The sequence below is a fragment of the Cololabis saira genome, chromosome 23 (assembly GCF_033807715.1).
Source record: "Cololabis saira isolate AMF1-May2022 chromosome 23, fColSai1.1, whole genome shotgun sequence".
Lineage (NCBI taxonomy): Eukaryota > Metazoa > Chordata > Actinopteri > Beloniformes > Belonidae > Cololabis > Cololabis saira.
In genome coordinates, this window is record NC_084609.1 from 10,109,200 (window position 1) to 10,123,417 (window position 14,218).

The following is a 14,218-nucleotide window of genomic DNA, read 5'->3' on the forward strand; positions in this document are numbered from 1 at the left end:
ATTATGTGATTAACAATGAAAATTTATATCTACAGCATATTTGGTCCCTCTGGTAGTTGTTGTTCCACACCTGTCCACCAGGTGTCACTCTTTTTAAAATGTCTTTTTTTTTTTTTTTACCTCATCACTTCATCTACTGATGCAGCATTTCCTTTTTCTGAGTCAGACACCACTACCAGCTACCAGTATCTTTTGGACTAACACCAACCTGAATTTCAGTACAGGAAAATCCCCTTTATTTTTATTTTTTTAATTTGTCATGCTTAGCATATATTGAAGTAAAAAAATGTCCTTCAATTCTGTCTAACAATTTCTAAATAATATTTTTTTTCCAATAATTTCTGAGTAGATTTGGGAATCTTATGTATTTTTTTTATTTATCTCTTGATTATTATTTAAAATAAATAAATATGATACATCCGGCATTATAGGGTTGATCCTCACCTATAGGGTGACCCTCTGAGATGAAAATTTCAAAAGCTCCTTTGTGCTCCTACTACCACAAAGGAGTATTTGTTTTTAATAAGAAAAAAACATTTGGTTTCATTCAAAGAAATATTTTATTACTTTTCAGATGCATGGTTTTGCTCTTGCAGTCTCTAAACCCGACTATCAGTAAAAAGCACTCAAAGTAACTTTGGGATCCTTTCCGGGTCATCTCCCGGGACAACGTTGTATCACTTTAAGGCACTGTGTCACACATTGACCACAGTGGAAAAAGCTTGGAGATCTAGGACATCACGACAGAAGCGCCGGAGACTCAAGACACACAGAAGATAAAACAAGAGTGACTGTAAAAGACTAAATAAGAGTACATTTCAGTGTCATAAAAAAGCTACTTAACCTCCTGTCTATAGTTGGAAAACTCTGAGCTAAAAATGGCAAAAATGTTTTTCCGCCACTTTAAACCACATTGGTCTGGGTAAAACATTGGTTGACACTGGTTGTTCTAGATCTCTACTGAATGTCTTTTTTTTAATTATTATTTATTTGTTGCTCTCCAGGACAGGCAGCTTTCCAGAACCTTTGATCAACTCCTTATGGGCTCAGATTTCATCCAACAGGGATTGTGACAAAAATAAAAAGATCAGATCTTTGTTGTGCTGGCAGAATGACAGCAGCTCCGTCCAAGATGACTCACTCACTCAGCAGTCTGCCATTCCTGACCCTGTCCTCCACCCGTTAGGCAAATTGCCTTGATCCTCCGCTCATTGCCGCCTGTCGCCCACCCTTGTGCTCACCCGCAGCGGAGCAAGGTGGATGCATCCTCAGGTCTGGCGGCATGGTTTTCATCCCACGGGGGTGAGAACGTGCAAAGCAGCGAGCAAATGCGCTGAGAGAATTCCTGACATTCTCCTGCTCAGTCCTGGTGGCCTGGTTTGGTGTTGGGTTCCTGGGAGAGAGGGAAGAGGAGCTGAGGGAATCATCAGCCGTCTCAGCAGCTGACACCTCCTCTGATCTCTATCTCTTCCTACAGCCATAAACCAAAATGTCTGACTTTTCAGCATGGCAGCCACATAAACATAGCCTTCCTCCTGGCCTCCATCGGGTCTGCCAGCTTTTGCCTGGAAGGAACAACTTGTTATGTTGAGGATGTGGCAATATCCAAACTCTCGAGGCGCAACATGCTGGAATATTGTACTTTGTGTGGGGGAAAAAACGAGGAAAGTGTGCAGGTTTGGGAACTCATTTGCAGAGAGGCTTCTATACTAAGTGCACAGGCAAGAGGTCACATGATTTGCTCAACTTTCCCAAAAGAAATGTATTTTAATCAAAGATTAGAGCGTGGAGCGGCAAACTGAAAGTCCAGACCTTTGGCATCGAATGACAGTTGCACATATGCATGTAACATAAACGTCTGCGTAACGCTCAGGACCCGGCAGTCCTCTAATAGCAACTCTTAGTACCTCATGTTAACGGTTTCGTGAATCATGCTGCACTTGCACTCTGCAGGGTAACGTGGCTCCAGTGTAAAGCTGCTCAAACTGTTTGATCGCAGCTTGTTTGACAGACTTTTTGCATCTTTCAGCTCTCCTGGGATGACAGCATCATTACCGAGCTTAAAAAAGATCAATGATCATGAGGTGCAGGAATTTACTGTACATTACTCACACTGTGCATAGATATTTCTTATCCACAGCCACGTTAGGTGGTAATTAAATAAATAATATAAAAAAATTTGCCAAATTGATGAATGAATATTCCTAAAAAAGTGAAATAAAATAATGTACCTGAATCTGGAGGAGTTATCAGCTGCACCTCAGCCCTGCACTTAACAATACTGCAGCTTTACAAGAAACTAAGTTTAAAAAATATATTCCTAATGTGAAAATTTCAACACGATTTTGACTGCAGTGAGCTTGCATGAGTGCTGTTTTCCGTGTGGTTACTGCTAAATGCTTTGCTGGAAGGCATCCAAACAATTTGATGACAGGTCTTTTTCTTGTTCTCAAAGACTTGATACAACACGGACTTGAGCATTAAACTGCTGCGTCATTCGCCAGTGTTTGTAACTGACTGGAAAGTCACCTCTGGCTTCATTTTCCCTTAGTCACTCTCCACCCAATTTAGCTACAGGCACATCTTTCTCTGCAAGGTTCACAAGCAGTACCCTGGAAAAGGTATTTTTATGTGGAACAATCCCCCTGTGACGAGCTGCTCTTTCATTTCCCTCTGCAGGTCTATGCTTGGAACAAAAGAAGATGCAAGTAAATGCAGATTTCTTGTTCGACTGGAGGTTTTGCACTGGGTTTAGCAGTGTGTGCGAGCTGGATTCCCGCAGGGTTTGCTGCTTCTCCCAGTGTCATAGCCTGACATAGCAGCAAGGGAAAACCCCAGTGCAGTTTTTGCGTGTTGAATTATACATTAGCTGCTTCAGCACGAATCTGAACTCTAAGCTTCATTCAGGGTCGCACCATTACTGTTTTACAAGCCCCTGCTCCCTCGGATCGATCACCAGTCTGCTACGAGATCATCTAAAGTTTTCATACCTAAGCAAATGATCCAATATCTTTTGAAGTGCTAAGGTTTCCAGATCAATGGAAAAGGATGTCCTGCTTTTCAAATATGGGGTAATTTCTTTTTCTTTTTATCACACTCAGGACAGTTGGATTACAACTCCTGCAATAAGTAAATATCTCAGTTTCTTGGAAGGAATTGGCTACTAAATTTCAAGCTCTATTCGAGGATTTTCCATCTTGCACCAGCACAAAGTTTTGTGCTAAATCTTTCCACATTGGTTCGATCAACAGGCAAAATATCTGAAAATAGTGCTTACTTGCAGCCGCTTTGATAATCCTGTGACAGCGTTATCAGGTCAGCATTTATCTGATGATTTTAAGTGACATTGACTGCTGCGCCCATAAAAGTGTAACTCTGTGTATTTATGTGACGGCCTCTGCAGCTTTGGATTGTCATGAGTCTCTGCACACTTGCACGGATCATTAATGCCTGTCTGTGCTCGTGATTCTGATGTCATGCCAGAGAAATCCCGTCTCTATGTGCCGGTCTACCCAGCTGTTGTTTAAATATCATCTTTTAAGCTCCATGTTAATTAAAAAGTCACTGAGAGAGCTCTGAACAGCTTCCTGGATCCCATTACTTGCAGGTTGCAAACGTGCATAAAACTAGTTCGTTTAGCTGATCTAGTTTTCTGACTGATAGTCGTGTGTGAGACTGCAGCTCGTGTGGGGACTGAATGGATCCTATAATTGCAGATAAGACAGCTGACATGACATTGGTAAACTGCAGACGTGTTTCTCTCCCTCGAGACTATAGTTTTTGGTGTTTTGCATACTTCAGCTCTAATATGTTCAGTCAAAGCAAGTCTATACGAGAAATCAATTTTCTGTGTTATGTTGGCAGCTCCCCAAACTTCCTCTCTCTGTCCTCTTGTTGCATCAAAGTAATTAAATTTCAAGTTTTGGGGTTTAGTTTGCCTTTATATTGAATTTCTCTTGCTGAAGCCTAAACTTCTTAAAGAGACAGTCCTGTCTGCTGTGGCTTCAGTGGCAGTCACCAACCTGAGTTCAACGTTCGGCTTTTACCATTTTGGTCTTTTTGGAACGAGAGGATTGAGCTAGAGTAGGGGTCGGCAACCCACAATGTAGAAAGAGCCATATTTGACCAAAAACACAAAAAACAAATATGTCTGGAGCCGCAAAAAATGAAGTCTTGTATAAGCCTTAGAATGAAGCCAAATGGCGAAAGGCGAAATGTCGAGAAAAAAGTCAAAATGTCGGGAAAAAAGTTGAAATGTTGAGAAAAAAGAAAAAAAGAAGAAAAAAGAGAAAAAAAGGAAAAAAAAAGAGAAAAAAAAAAGAGAAAAAAAAGAATAACAGGAAAAAAAGGTCAACCATTTTTGAAAAAGCTCCAGGAGCCACTAGGGCGGCTCTAAAGAGCCGCATGCGGCTCTAGAGCCGCGGGTTGCTGACCCCTGAGCTAGAGAGTAAGACTTAAAGTCAAATAGGACAAATATTTCACTTTAATGAGAGGTCTAATGTCTATTTTGATAGATTTTGTTTTCAGAAGGATTCGCACACTGATCAGGAGGTGGGGTGTGAATAATATGTACCTATTTAGAATTTCATCAGAATAGTGGACATTTTTTGAATGAAGGTCTTTTGAAAGACAAAACATAGTGCTTTAATGCCGGCGTTTTAAACAGGACACAAAACAGAAACTAATGCCAAACTATTAGCTGGGGGGATGTTAAGACATAGAAAACACAATTTACCTGCAATGGACTGGCACTCTGTCCTTGGGCTGCTGTCCACGCTCCAGCTGACCCTTGTGTACCTGGATGTGAAAGGACAGGTATAGATAATGGATGGATGGATAACACAGCATAAATGTCACACTTCAATGTATTTCCTTGTTGGTTTTACTTCTGATGTCCAGTTGCTGAGTTGTTTTTTTTTAATTTTTTTTATTCAGTCTATAGATGTGAAAGTTCTATCTTGGACAAGAAACCTTAACAGGAAGCTTACTTGGCATTCTCTCCTTCAGCGTGTCAAGGTAAGGACAAACTTCCATCCCTCACTCTCCACAGGAGTGCTCCAAGGCTTGGAGCTGGGGCCCCTTCTTTTTGCTATATATACTTCATCTTTGGGCCCTGTTATCACCTTGCATGGTTGTTCTTTTCTATGCAAATGATACCCAGCTATTTCTGCCTAATGAGTCAATGGACTTGGCACGGATCTCAGCTCGTCTCTCAAATATATTTACATTGACGATGGAACACGACATTCAGCTAAACCTCTCTGACACTGAACTGTTGCCATCCCATCCAACTAGTCGTTACAGAGCAATGTCCATATCTCGGCGGCCAGGACGGCTCTGTCTCTCCGGGCAGGCTGGCCCCTCGCCGGGTGGGGGTCGTTGGCCTGGCGGGTGGGGGCCTCCTGGCCGCATGTCCGGCCCGGACCGGGTGGCCGGGGATTGTCTGGGTCGCGGTCCGCCACCGCGGGATCCCTGGCTGCTTCTTCCCGTGTCGTGGGGGCCCGGCCTGCGGGGCTGGCGGTGGGTTGCCTCCTTCCTACCTCTCCCCTCTGTGGGGTTGCTGGTGGCCTGTGTTCCGGGTTCTTCCTGGTCGGCCCCTGGTCTCGCGGGTGGTGGGGTTGCTCCCCCCCCCTCCCCCACTATAGATACACTTCAGGTCGAGCTTTGTTTGGTTTATTACACACACATACACACACACACATACCCACATACATACACATAGCCACATAGACATATACACACTTATGTACACGTATACATATTCATACATTCATGCATGCACACATACACACACAAACACACACATAGCCACACATATGCATACACACACACAGTTACATTTAGCCACACATACATATACACACTCATACACACACACACATTGAAACAACCTCCAAAACCACATGATGGATATACTATTTTTCTTTTTCTTTCTCTATGAAATACCTGAACTGAGCTTTTTATTTTTTTGCATGGACTCTTTGCATGGATTCTGCACGCATGTTTTTTATTCTTTAAGATGCGAATATACTATTTTTCCCTCCTGCATGAGACAATTATCTGCCTTCCGATGGACTGTCTTTGTGTTGTGGACTAAATGTGCTGTATGGAAGCATAACCACACTGCGTGGACTGCACTGACTTTCTGTTTAGTTTTTTTTTCTTCTACTCATCCTCTGGATGCCCTGAGGGATAACGGCGCTGCGTTTAGTTTTCTTTGTTACTTTTCCCCTGTAGGCTACCCTGTGTTAATTTATTTTTTCCTGGACTTTTGACTTGTTTTTCTGTTTTTCAGCTTTTGTTTTTGATGATGCGGTTAACTTGTGTGCATGTGGCTGTGTGCGCGCACCCGCGTGTGTAAGGGTGCCTGTGTGTGCCAGTCTGTGTGTATGTGGGTGTGTGTGTGCGTGCGACGGCCTGTATGTTAGTGGCGTGTGGTTGTGTGGATGTGGCTGTGTGTACTTTGTGTGCTCAGCTGTGCACGTTGGCGTGAACAGTACGCCCGCACCTATATGTGATATGTGTCCCCCTGTCCGCACACTGCGCGACACTACTGCTCGGGAATGAATATTGTTTATATAGTACAAAAGCATTTTTTGATTGTTAAACAGAATGACTGAGATGCCAGAAATCATGTTCTCACACAGGGAAGTTGAGGAGGGAAATATGGAGGAAATAATGAACCAAAATGGTAGGGGTGAACATTTAGAAAATGTATAGGCCTACACCAAGTATGAAAACCTAAATTTCAAATGCTTTGACCCACATGAACACAAAACATATGAAATTGATAATGATTTAGATCCTGAAAATAATTTTTATAATAACTTAATTAATAACTGCCAGTACTACACTGATGAACAGTTCAAAGGATTACATACAGATGATAGTTTCACAGTAATACATTTCAATAGCAGAAGTCTCTACAAAAATTTCCAAAAAATAAGCGATTGTCTCAAAAGCTTCAAAAAAAAAATCAGTGTGGTTACCGTGTCTGAAACGTGGCTTGATGATGAAAAGAGCAGTGCTGTAGAACTGGAAGGATATGAACTATATACATCACACAGGACAAATAAAATAGGGGGGGGAGTTGCCATATATGCTGATAAAGCACTCAAATCAAATCTAGTAATAAAAACAAATATTGAAAATATCCTTGAGTCCATTACAATAGAAATACATGTTGAAAATGCAAAAAACATAATCATCACCTGTATATACAGAACGCCTGGAACATGTCTCGACACCTTTAACTCCAACATGGAGAACATGTTTGGCAACACAAAAAACAATAAAACCTACATAATCAATGGTGATTTTAACATTGACATCCTTAACCCACATGGGAATAATAAAACCAACCACTTTATCGACACCATGTTTACTAATAATCTATTCCCTGTCATTACAAAACCCAGCAGAATAACCATAGACACAGCAACACTCATTGATAACATATATACAAATGCTATAGAGAAACAAATAACATCTGGATTACTCATTAACGACATAACTGATCATCTCCCTGTCTTTGCTATATTGCCATATTACCTCAAAAATAAAAGTAAACAAACAAATCACTACTATGAAATAACACAACAAAAAACACCTGAGGCCATAAATGCTCTTAAAGCTGAGCTCCAGACACAGACTTGGAGTGAAGTCTACAACGCATCTGACCCAAATGAAGCCTATAATGCCTTCTTGGCTGTAGTTATTAATTCATATAATAAGCACTGCCCATTAAAAAAGACACTACATACAAACAAACAAAAACAGGAAAAGCCATGGATGACTCAAGGTTTAAATAATGCATGCAAAAAGAAGAATCTACTATACAAAAACTTCTTAAAGCAAAGAACCAATGAAACAGAAACACGATATAAAAAATATAAGAACAAACTAACCAATATATTAAGAATAAGTAAGAAGGATTATTATCATAAACTATTGGAACAACAGAAAAACAACATTCAAGGTACCTGGAAATTACTGAACAGTCTAATTAAGAAAGGCACAGGAAAACCACAATACCCAACGTTTTTTAAAAAGGATAATACAATAAAGGAAAACACAAAAGAAATCGCAAATGAATTTAATAAATTCTTTGTGAATGTAGGACCAAATTTAGCAAAGGAGATTGAGGACCTGAGAGAAAATGACGGCCTAGATGAAGGTCTCATTGATCAGAATCCACACTCCATCTTCATTGCTAGTGTAAATGAACAAGAAATATCGAAAATTGTTAACAATCTGAAAAATAAAAAATCAACTGACAATACAAATATAGACATGACTTTAGTCAAAAATATAATTGATACTACTGTAAAACCTTTTACCCATATTTGCAACCAATCACTCTTAACAGGTATCTTTCCAAATGAAATGAAAATAGCTAAAATAGTACCAATATACAAAAGTGGAGACAAACAACTATACACAAACTATAGACCGATATCACTCTTATCACAATTCTCTAAAATTCTAGAAAAACTTTTTGTAGCAAGACTTGATAGCTTTATTGAAAAACACCAATTACTAAGTAATAACCAATATGGATTCAGAACCAACAGATCAACCTCAATGGCAGTTATAGAACTGGTAGAAAACATATCTAAAGCAATAGACAATAAACAATACACTGTGGGGGTCTTCATTGACCTAAAAAGCATTTGACACAATAGATCATAAAATACTATTAAAAAAATTATATCGATATGGAATCAGGGGTATTGCCCTCTCTTGGCTGGAAAGCTATCTAAATAAAAGAATGCAATTTGTTAGCCTAAACGGAGTCGAGTCGGAACCCTTAGAAATAACTTTTGGAGTTCCTCAAGGCTCTGTACTAGGGCCAAAATTATTTATCCTATATATAAACGATATATGTAAAGCCCTACAAAAAATGCAGTGTGTCTTATTTGCAGACGACACAAGCCTGTACTTGTCTGGTACAGATCTGGAGCAGCTCCTGCATGTAGTACAGAAGGACCTCAACATAATGAATAAATGGTTTAAAATAAATAAGTTATCATTAAATATCAGTAAAACCAAATTCATTGTTTTTGGCAACAAAATGATAAATGTTCCAATAAACCTAATTATTAATAACATAAAACTAGAACAAACAAACACTACTACATTTTTAGGAATAACTATTGATGAAAAACTCATATGGAAGCCATATATTAATACCTTAAAAAGAAAATTATCTAAAACAATAGCTATATTATATAAAATGAAAGGTATTATAAATAAAAGATCATTACAAGTACTATACAGATCCCTACTTCTCCCATACCTGACTTATTGTGTGGAAGTGTGGGGGAATACGTACAAATCAATAATTCATCCCATTTATATTTTACAAAAAAAAGCAATTAGAATTGTAAACTTGGCTGATTATCTTGCACCAACAAACCCACTTTTCATTCATAACAATACACTTAAATTCCAAGACATAGTTAATCTGAACACCACTGTTATAATATACAAGGCTTACAACAATTTACTTCCGGGCTGCATGCAGGAACTGTTCAAGCCAAGAGTGGGCAAACACGACCTCAGGGGAACAGCTATGTTTGACACAACAACAGTTAGAACAAATGCAAAGGGAAGATGTATATCTGTTTTAGGAGTAAAACTGTGGAACTCATTAGAAAATGACCTTAAACTAGCAAATTCAATAAAAGCATACAAGATATTATTCAAAGCAAAGGTAATGGACACATATATAGAAACACAATAAACAAACAATTTAGAATGCACACATGCACGAGATAAAATGACAACTTAAATTTGTTTTGCCGGTTTCCTTAGCATCTTTTCACTTTCTGTTTTCAGAGCTATCATTATTATTATTATCATATTATTGCTATTATTATTATTATTACTATTACTAGTATCATCACCATCATTATTATTGTTATTATTATTATTATTATTATTATTATTATTATAACTATTATTATTACTATTATTATTATTCTGTGTAGACTTATGATACTTCATTTGTTTTTTTGTATATTTTATTCTGTTAAAAGGTGGGCAAGATAAGCTTTATGCTTCAAGCCCAGACCTTTTCGGTCAAATCACAATGTTGACCAGGGAAAAACCTGTGTTATCTTGTTTGTTGATTTTTCATTTTTGTTTGTGACTGACCGAAATAAATATTTACTACTACTACTACATTCACACATATATAGCCACTCAGTCACACACGTATACTGTACATAGACATACACACACATACACAGCCACACAAACATATACATACACACACACACATACACACACACACACACACACACACACACACACACACACACACACACACACACACACACACACACACACACACACACAGGCACAAAGACTAGTACACACGCACGCACGCACGCACGCACGCACGCACGCACGCACGCACGCACGCACGCACGCACGCACGCACGCACGCACGCACGCACGCACGCACGCACGCACACACACACACACACACACACACACACACACACACACACACACACACACACACACACACACACACACACGCATGACCATATACATACACGCACACACATTCAACATTCAAAATCCTTCTGTACATGTAGTAAATATCTAATCTAACAACATAAATATCTGTGGCTTGCATATCTTTTTTTTTAACTAGAGCGGATGCGGCTTGTATGCAGGTGCGGCTTGTATATCTATTTTTTGTTATGTATTTAAAAATAGAGCGGGTGCGGCTTATATGCAGGTGTGGCTTATAGTCCAGAAAATACGGTAGATTTTATCTTAAATAAATCTATTTAGATAGTAAATAGATTTTTCACGTAATGAGAACATTTTCCTCTTGCTTTTGTATATATTTGTAATATCATATACTGTATACTATATATATATATATACGTACATGCATGTATATACATATACATGCATTACAGAAAATAAAGAACTTTATCACAATATTCTAATTTTCTGAGACAGTCCTGTGTGTATATATATATATATATATATATATATATATATATATATATATATATATATATATATGACAGTTCTATCTAAAAGTGAATTCAACCTTTTTTTTATTTTATGAAGATATCACTGAAGAGCAGCTTCAGCATGACACCGTACTGTAACTGAATTAGCTGAGTTAATCTAAAGAGCTCAGAGCAGTCTCATTAACGGCGCCCATTCTCCATTGATCAATGTTCCGCTCTGTCAATAACCAGGTAGTTTTGTCTATTCAGGCTATTGGTCGCCTTGGTTTGCAAAGCCTTGTGCTTATACAGCAAATTAAGATCCGCTCTCATTAATTTGCTATTTGGTGGGATTTAGACGGTCTGACCTGTTGGAAATTAATGGACCGTAAAAGACTTAACCCAAGTATTTAAATGATGGTTCCAGAAATATGAATTACTCTCCACATCTTGGATTTATACAGTAATGTAATAAAGTATTACATGTCTTTACATTTATTAAAACATAAAGCCAAATCACACAGGATTTTAAATAAAGGAAATGTCAATAAAAACCGTGTACATCTGCTCAGCACCAAACAAAGACACCGTGGCATCGCTGACCAAATAACAACAACATAGCTTTAAAGGTGTTCCCAATTCTTCCACGTCACCATTACATCTGTTTCTGCAGGTTTAAAATATGCCTCAAGGCTTGGCTAAATGTAAAAGTGCTTATTCAACAGAAAGGATGTTCCTCAGTTTTAAAAATAGATTGTTACAACTTTTGCTTCATGGTGGTATTTTGATCCTACAGTAGGTTAAGATGCAGAACATTCTAGCAGTTTTAGATTGGGTTTTATTATCGTGCAGAAATGTGTTTTCATTAGATTAAACTTACATTTATAATAATCCATAACCTTTAGTGGAATTTGATGCAAGCTGGAAACATTTTTATGATAAAATTCAATTATAAAGGGAAATCACCGTGTGCACAGGTCAGGAACTTGTGGTTGTTTGTCAATATCTGGACATGCAAAGGCCTTGTCACCCGTCCAGGTTTGAAAAGAGACTACGCAGCTTTCTTAGGCCTTTCAACCGAGGAAAGTTGGGACCCTAAATGGGAATTAAAGCTGTAAGCAGCGATGAACGGGCCCTCGCACGTGCAATTTTCACCAAAAAAAGGTCAATGACTCAAAACCGAGTCCAACGAAACCACCCACGACTGTCTATGTCAAACCATTCAAAGTTATGGCAGAAAATAGGAACTATCAAATATCGACCAATCAGAAGAAGGAGCGTGGCTAATTTGCACCAATTAGGGTGAAGGAGTCAAAACCAAGTCCGATGACACTACCCACGACTCTGTATGTCAAACCATTCAAAAGTTATTTCAGAAAGTAGGAACTATCAAATATGGACCAATCAGATGAAGGGTGGGCGCGCTTTTTGGCATCTATCGTCGCCATGGTAACGCTTTTGAAACAGAAAAGTAATGTGCGTCGTCGGATGGAGACGAACATCTTGATGTATAAGACACCTGGGTGCACCTTGCGGTTCGGGCCGTATAACTTGAAGGAATGGCATAAATTGCGCCAAAATGATGCGATTAATTCAAAATGTTCGAAATGGCCCACTTCCTGTTCGGTTTCGGGCCATGGCGCCAAGAGACTTTTCTTAAAGTTGCGACATGATACAGGTGTGTACCGATTTTCGTGCATGTACGTCAAACCGTATTGTGGGGCTTGAGGCACAAAGTTTTTTTCTGTATGGACCAATCAGATGAAGGGGGGGCGCACTTTTTGGCGTCTAGCGTCGCCACGGTAACGCTTTTGACTGAGAAAAGTAATGCGCGTCGTCGCAGGATGGAGACGCACATTTTGATGTATAACACACCTGGGTGCACGTTACGGTTCGGGCCGTATTAACTGCTGAAGGAATGGCATAAATTGCGCCAAAATTACACGATTAATTCAAAATGGCCGACTTCCTGTTCGGTTTCGGCCATGGCGCCATGATACAGGTGTGTACCGATTTTCGTGCATGTACATCAAACCGTATTGTGGGGCTTGAGGCACAAAGTTTTCTAGGGGGCGCTGTTGAGTCATTTTTCCACGCCCATTAATGCAAACCATGAAATATCAAATTTTTCGCCAGGCCTGGCTTGCATGCAAAATTTGGTGACTTTTGGGGAACTATCAAATATGGACCAATCAGATAAAGGGGGGGTGTGCTTTTTGGCATCTATCGTCGCCACGGTAACGCTTTTGACTGGGAAAAGTAATGCGCGTTGTCGCAGGATGGAGACGCACATTTTGATGTATAACACACCTGGGTGCACGTTACGGTTCGGGCCGTATTAACTGTCAAAGGAATGGCATAAATTGCGCCAAAATTACACAATGAAGTCAAAATGGCCGACTTCCTGTTCGGCGCCAAGAGACTTTTCTTTAAGTTGCGACATGATATAGGTGTGTATCGATTTTTGTGCATGTACGTCAAACCGTATTGTGGGACTTGAGGCACAAAGTTTTCTAGGGGGCGCTGTTGAGCCATTTTGCCACGCCCGCAAAATTTGGTGACTTTTGGGGCATGTTTAGGGGGGCAAAAAGGCCCTCCTTTCGTCAGAAAAACCAGAAGAATAACGACAATAATAAAGAAAAATTCCTACAGGGCACTGTAAGTGCTCGGGCCCTAATTAGGGGGTCTAAATTGTGGATGGATGGATGGAAAATGTAGGTTCTCATTACTTGAAAAATCCAAAGGCATTATTTGTCTTAATGAATAAATACCATAAAGGTATATTTTAATGATTTAGTACTGGAGCTGATGGATTAGTTTAAAAAAACAAGGGCTGTGGAAACTAAGTCATGCAAACTTCAATATATCTTTGCTTTGATGCAATCCCATTTTAGTTTATTTTTTCTGTCTTCAACTGGCCTTGTTGCTGGTGTCATTTACCTACAGCAGGACCTCTCCGGTTACCAAGGTGGGCCTGGGGTTCCCTGGCAGCACAGAGCAGCTCGGCCCTCAGAGCCTGCTGGGAATGCCCCAGAGGCTTTGTCTACAACCGCCCCCCTGCAGGAAGGATGGGATGCAAACAGGGATGTGACAAGCCTTGTTGGGTAAGCATTCAGCACATTCAGCCGTCTTTCATCCATACATGTGGCTCAGGGAGACACATTTTCATGACTGTGCAACGCTTCATTTCATATTATTACATCTGTGTGTAACAATAAACAATTATCCGCTTATAGCTC